Source organism: Rattus norvegicus, chromosome 13 (assembly GCF_021556685.1).
Source record: "Rattus norvegicus strain SHRSP/BbbUtx chromosome 13, alternate assembly SHRSP_T2T, whole genome shotgun sequence".
NCBI lineage: Eukaryota > Metazoa > Chordata > Mammalia > Rodentia > Muridae > Rattus > Rattus norvegicus.
Window position 1 is genome coordinate 56,815,001 of NC_141546.1, and position 7,651 is coordinate 56,822,651.

Consider the following 7,651-nt stretch of genomic DNA (forward strand, 5'->3'; position numbering starts at 1 on the left):
TTTTATATTTTTAAATTTTTTATTATATATTTCTTTACTTACATTTCAAAGGTCATTCCCCTTCCCGGTTTCCTGTCTATAAGCCCACATTCCCTCCTCTCCCCCTCCCTCATACGGGTTTTCCCCCTATACATCCCCCTTATTGCCCTCTCTCATATTCCCCTGCACTGAGGGTCCAATCTTGGCAAGACCAAGGACGTTCCCTTCCACTGTTGCCCCAACAAGGCTATTCTCTGCTACATATGCAGTTGGAGCCTTGGGTCAGTCCATGTATAGTCTTTCAGTAGTGGTTTAGTCCCTGGAAGCTCTGGTTGGTTGGCATTGTTGTTTTTATGGGGTTGCAAGCTCCTTCAACTCTTTCAATACTTCCTCTAATTCCCCTCAAGGGGATCCTATTCTCATTTCAGTGGTTTGCTGCCTGCATTGACCTCTGTATTGGACATGCTCTGGATGTGTCTCTCAGGAGAGATCTATATCCAGTCCCTTTCTGCATGCATTTTTTCGCTTCATCAATCTTATCTAGTTTTGGTGGCTTCATCAATCTTATCTAGTTTTGTATATATATATACAGGTCACATATGTGTCAGGCTCTGAATGGCCATTCCTTGAGCCGCTGCTCTAAACTTTGCTCCCATATCCCCTCCTATGAATATTTTCCTCCTTTTAAGAAGGAGTGGGAACATCTGCATTTTGGTCATCCTTCTCCTTCAGCTTCCTGTGGTCTGTAGATTGCATCTTGGGTAATTTGAGCTTTTTGGCTAATATCCACTTATCAATGAGTGCATACCAACATGTACAAGCTTAAGCTGTACAAAAATCTCAGTAAGAAGGGAAAATATGTGCATGAAGTTCTACCATAGCTGTGATATCATACCAAGTGATGGATGATGGAAAGAAGAGCAAGTTAGCTTTCCTTGAGGATGCAGTCTCTGATGTGTTCATGAAGCTCCAGGGGAGACCAAATATCCAAGAGTATATAGTTTTATTGACAGTTGGAGAAATATAAAAAGAAAAAAATGTACCATTAAGGAAGAGATGCTTGAACGATTTGGGGGAGAAGGTAAATAGGAACAAGGTACCTTATACAAAGTTCTCAAAAATACAAATAAATATGAGGAAAATAAATAAATGTTTTTAAAAAGGAGAAAACACACAAAACAAAGACAAGGATAATAGTATGTTGCATTTTGATTATGCTCACAAAATGTGGTTTGGTGTATTATGAGACAACCTGGAATTAATGAACAGTTAATTCTTTCTGGTAAAATACTAGCACTTTAAAGTTGTACTACATTTCTGAAGCTGGCCTCATATAATATGATAATAAGTGCAAAGGTCATTAATACTCAATAGTTTAATCATTCCAACTCACCCTATACTAAAAGAGTACATGGGCAGTTATTACAAAAATTTGGGTATTTGTGTGATAGAGCATATAATGAATATGGGTCTAAAATTGATGAGAGCTAAGAAAGAATGAAATATATCCAATATAATCCTATAAAAAGACCAAACCAAAGGAATGGAAAAGAAAGAAACAAATGAACATAGAAAAAGGGAAAATAACAAAAACAAAGAAACAATGAAAGACAGCAAAACAGACAGGCAGAAAGAGAGAGAGAGAGAGAGAGAGAGAGAGAGAGAGAGAGAGAGAGAGAGAAGAAAGGAAGATTTTTAAACTCTAGGGTTTAGGCAGTGCAATATTGAGGCCAGAAAAGAAAAACAGAAAACACTGTGAGTAATGTAAAAAGTTGGTTAAATGTGAACATTGATAGAAACTTGATTTACAGCTGAGTTTGCATTATTGCACTTTGGGAACTTCTAAATTTTTCAGTAAATAGTGCTGAAACTATTGGTTATCCATATGGAAAAAGTGGAATTAGACAGCTAACACTCTTGCAGAAATCAATCTCGATAAATTAGTCCTTTAAATGTGAAAGAAAGGCACTATTTCTAAAGTAAAATACAAAGAATGTATTCAGTTGTGGGATGATGACAGAAATCGATTTTCTAGATAAAAAAGAATATAAGAATTAATTTTAACATACACAATTAAAAGGAAGACAAATATTATTTCATACTACAGCAAGGAACACATTCACTAAAGTTCCCTAAAAGGCAAAATAACAGATGTTTAAAACTATATAAGCAACATTTAAAAATTAATACTGGATTGCCTACCCAATGAAGGCTAATACAAAATCCATACAAACATACCAAATGATCTACTGCAATTGTAGGAAAATTATTTGAATGAGAAATTTATTGATAAAGAAAAGTATACACAAATTCAAATACTACAATATTTTATAATAACTTACGAATATAAAGCATAAAAACAAATATATAAAAAGAAAAACATGCAAAAGTTCGATAGTTTGTAAGTAGACCTTCTCCCTAAATAGATAAGATGTTTGAATATGAAGAACAAAATCAGAGATAGAACTAAAGAGATAGAAGTACTTAATGTTTCTAGGCAGTGGAGGATACCTCTCACACCACACTGAGCAGGGAGTACCCCTCTTATATTTTTATATACAATGAAAATGACTTTCTCAATCTCAAATATATTAACAGCATATTAAATTCCAAGAGTAACTTTTAAAAAATAATACAACCATCACTATATCTGACTCTTAAAATGTAGATTATACAATATCATTATTGCCATTTCATTGGCTTTTGAAGACAAAAGTTATTTTATGACTATGATATTATTTCATAGGAAACAAATATTCCATTATTTTATTGAAAAAAATATTTTAAACAATATATCCTGACTATGGCTTCCCCTCCCTACGTTCCTCTCAGACCCTGCCCACTGTTTCTTCCATTAAGATCTATCCACCTCTGCCTCTCATTTGAAAACAAGCATATACATAATACATTTAAACTCGCTCTAGATTCACATTTTATTCCATTGTTGTATTATAAGTTCACTGGGAATAAACCACAGAAGATTCAAGTCAGTTTCCAGAGCCTACCTTGTTTTATGATGGAAATTAATTGTCAATGAAAAAATATTGTTCATATTTTTAGACATTTAAAGATATAACATATAAAATTACAGGTAAAATAGTCAGATATTCAATATCTATAATAATATACAGTAATAATATACACAGATATATATTGCAATAATTGTGATTTCATGTAGTTTTTTACTATGAAGACTGATGATCTTAGCATAGATTTTCCAGAGCTTTTAAATAGTAAAAATTATAATAGTTTTCTATATTTGTTCATAAATTTCTAGGAGCTGATATAGTGATTCTATGGCCTCCACAGAATTACTATGACAATGATTGCAAATCTATATTGCCATGTTGGATTACATTATGTTAAAAGATTCCATTTGATGTAAGTTATTTTGAAGGATAAATTTGAGTAAGATGATACCTTGATTATTGTGCAATGCATGATACTGATCTACATTCTACATATATGCATTATTCATTTATTCACCCGGGCAATTTATGATTTTAAGCACTAAAACAGTATATACTTTGCCAAAGTTATCACAGTATAAATGAATCAACTAGGATGTGACTGTGGGACATCCTGTTCCAAATCCCAAATGTTTAAACATTAAGTAAGTTTAAATCAAGCACTGAAAAGTTTCCATAAAGATGTATTCAAGTTACTCAATCATTATTCAACAGCAGATATTCAAAAAGCATTTTCCCAGTTCATATTTTTATAAAGTACTGGATGTACAAAATAATTTAAATATGTCCATAAATTATAATTAAAGTAGTTCAAATAAAGCCTGTAAAGGTAGGAACAAGTTAGATGTCCAAACTTCCCAAGGGACTCAGCATGACAAGTCAAATGTACAGAAAAGCAGATAGATGTTGAGTTGGAATATCCAAGAAGTTCCTAGAACCCACGATACCGCCAAAACTTTGTTGGAGTTACGCTGTACACTGCAACAGAAGCAATAGTGTGTTAGAACACATATCATATAGCCATTAATCATGTAACCATGGTTCCCACAATGTCATAATGTATATACAAATATGCTTTCATACATTAAAATAGAAGTTAAAGTCTTGTCATCTCATGCCTCTGGAGTGATGCTTTCATGAGTAATCTATTGTACATCAGAACTATAAAAAAGATATCAACAAAAGATAAAATTTAGGGGAGATAAAGATCATTATATATCATATATACATATACATATATATATGAAATTTTGGTCAAAAAAATTAAACAACAAATTATGAGAATATATTTGATAAGTCATTAAAAGCTATGTTGCTGGTATAATTATTTTTATACTTTCTATTTTATTTTAAAATATTCCATTTATAATCCTCAAAACATATTATACATATGTTGATGCATTTTTAGCTGCCTTATGTATTTCATGTTTACAGTGATTCACAACTAAATTTTTTCTTCATGTAGTCTTAAAGTGTTGTAGTCTACATCATGAAATTTATATAAGTTAACTGTATGGTGTTTGCATAATGTAGACATTATCTATGATGCATTTCTTACATCATATCCTTATTAATATCCACAATTGATGTATAAATGTACACTGTAGTCAGAGCTCTGAGACTACATATCTGAATAACTTAAGAATCCCATGATTATACCTAGAATGTCTTAGCTTAGCAAGTTATAGCTGTGTGCAAAATAAGCAAAATACATCATTCAAAAACTGCCAAATTATGTAGCTTCTCTCAACAACCATTGGCATGCTTTCAGACAATCATTGACTTCAAACTGTATTTTGAGTGATCTAGTTTAAATTTTTCAGAAGTTATATTTTTCAATTTCTATGAGTTCAATGTAATCTAATTTTGCATAATCCAACTTGAAACTAAACAATATGTAATTAAACTGTTCTGATATTTAAGAAAACTCTGGGGCTTTGCTTTGAAGATACAGCCTAAACTTTGCAAAGACAACACAAACTCAAATGTCAAGAACTTTTCTTTTCTCATCTAAAAGTTATATGACATTTTAAAATATTACCATTGTAAACATGACTAGGACATATAGCAACACATGCTTTATCCTTGATGATTTTAAACTCAAATTTAAGATTATTGGACTAAATTATCATTAAATTACTTGCATTTATAGAAGTAGATGATTCCTATAGTTATTAGAGGTTGCATACTTATATCAGTATTATCAATATCAAATATCATCATTGCCTTTTCATAGTTTAGACACACTAAAATGAGCACTAAATATATAGTTATTATTTTTCTACAACAAATTGAATCCTTGGTATATTCTAAAAGTCTTGACACAATAAGAAAACAAAATAAACCCATAATCCAGTGTTTTCCTATTTAAATCTTGCCAATACAGGCAAATTAAATACATGAAATATAAAATTGTAAGTTATAGAATATGTTCTGAAAGTGTCAGCAAAGTTGTTTGGAACAGACATTGCTTAAGTTGCATAATAATTCATCATAAGGAAAGGAAAGGGCAACCTATCACTAGCAGAATTATGAAAACATGCATCTGTTCTGTAAAATTCTATTAAATTTGATAATATGGATTATTATTAATTTACACTAATTAAAGGAAGAAAAAACCAAATGGGTGATGCAACCCTGATTTTCATCTGAAATAAGGTTAAGAATTCTCAACAGTTTCAAGTTAAAACAGCATTCACAAATAATATTTTGTGAGTGAAAATGTACACCTTCATAGGTAGAACTAAGGTAACCACTGAGAGTTAATATGGTTGCTCAATGTAAATGATAAGAAATCAAACAACAAACATGGGTAGGTCCTGGGCTCAAAAGAAACAGGAAAGAACAGGCTCTAGTAGGATATCATGCCAAGGAAAAGGACAATATTTATTCTCTAATTGTCCTGTTTAAAAAATTAAAGACCTATATCAACACTTTTATCATGTTGTGTATGCTCAATAGCATCATATAGGTAATTTGTGAAATAAGAAACCTAGCATGGTTGGAATCACTACAAGTGTTTGGAGCTAAGAAATCAAAGCATTGAAGACTGTCTACAACTTAAAACTCAGTGAAATAGAGCTTAGACACATCGATAGGCAAGTTTAACAATATTGGGAGTAAACAGGAAAATGGAGGTATCTATAAGTAATGATACTTAGTAATGATACAAAAGCAGAGTGTTAAACTTACCATATTTTTCTCTGAAGTGGTCCAGAGGCCCAGGAGTAAATAACACTTGAGTCTTAAAACATAAGCAGTCAATGAAGCACAAAGAAAGGGCATTTTATGGACACGATATACATCAGAACAGAGAGAGGTGGGGAGAGGGAGGGAGGGAGGGAGATAGAGAGGGAGAGGAAAGAGAGGAGAGAGAGAAAGGTGACAGAGATTACAAAATGCCTCAATACCCATTATTTTATTGTACATGGGTTAGCTTTGTGGCCTAGAAGTATCAGAAAAAGATGGAGTAGAGATAGAGAGATTTTAGAAGCTGAAGTTTGGGGGTGATATGCAGGAACACTTAATCCACTGGCCCACTGAAATTTGACATTACAGATTTCTAGCTTAGAGGTAACTTGGGGCTGAGATCAGAGAATTTCTAAGACATTAAAGGTAAAATGATGCATTGTATACATTACTGATAATTCCAGTTTTTCTATCTTTCTGAATCCTGATATTTTAGTAAAATTTACAGAATACAATTGATTCATATTAACTAATATTGAAATGGGCTCAAAATACATAGAGGAGTATTCTGATGCTTTCATTTAATCAGAAGTCTGTGATTAATGATGCCAAAGGTCACATCCCCAGTTGGTTCTTGGTCAATCAATAAAGATGCCAGTGGTCAATGGTTGTGCAAAAAGGAAGAGGTAGGACTTCCAGGTTCCCACAGGCTGGGAGAGAAGAAAAAGAGAATCAAGATATTAAGGGGAGAAATAAAACAATTTCAGAGCTACAGGGGTGATCTTCCAACAAAATATGTGTGGAAAGCATCTTGGGCAGCAAAACCAATGGTCTTCAAGAAGGTAACTGGGCAACTAAGTTGAGGGCAGATTTAGAGGTATTAAGCAAAGAGTAAAGGTAAGGGCATGATAGTTGCAGGAAGACTTAGAAGAGCCTATCCATGAAGCAAGTACGGCACGTTAAAATGGAGCTAATGTGTGTATGTTTTTCATCTGCAGATCTGAAATCGCTCCTGGGCAGGTGTGCATCTGTGACCAGCAGGGAACTTGAAGCAAACCAGTAAAAACAAGTCTCCCAGTACAAAAATAATTTGAGTAACCCAGCATTTTAGACGTGAAAATCACAGGTCAAAGGATGTCAAGACAGTACCATTAGTAGAATGGAGTTTATTCCCTGTCAGAGACTGAGCCTAGACCTAGAAAATAAATGATACATATACAGAACGGTGGTTAAAATTTCAGAAGTCATCTCATTGTCTAGTTTTCTGATTTTTTTCAGTTAACTATGACTAGCATTGCTCACTAAAAATGTTCTTGGCAAATCGGAGAATAGACTAAGATGTAAATAAACAACTTGTATAAATTTCTGAAACAAATCAATGACAAGTTGAACAAAACTAACCTTTGATTAAACTCAGGGCTGTGATTGTCATGAGTTCATTCACACCAGTATGCACTTTTATGTCTCCCAAACTATGATAAAGGAATTTTAAGTAGAACCTGCACTATATTTTG

The 7,651-nt window shown here is 32.8% G+C and overlaps 1 long non-coding RNA gene across 2 annotated transcripts in view; it reads left to right on the forward strand.

The window, feature by feature from the left end:
* Nucleotides 1-7,372, forward strand: part of LOC134481503 (uncharacterized) — a 133,104-nt gene extending 125,732 nt beyond the window's left edge. The window contains exon 5 of one of the 2 annotated variants that reach the window (XR_015636352.1): nucleotides 7,136-7,372. This is a non-coding gene — a long non-coding RNA (uncharacterized LOC134481503). The remainder of the gene's footprint in view (nucleotides 1-7,135) is intronic. The other variant, XR_015636351.1, reaches the window with a different exon arrangement.
* The last annotated feature ends 279 nt before the right edge of the window (nucleotides 7,373-7,651 follow it).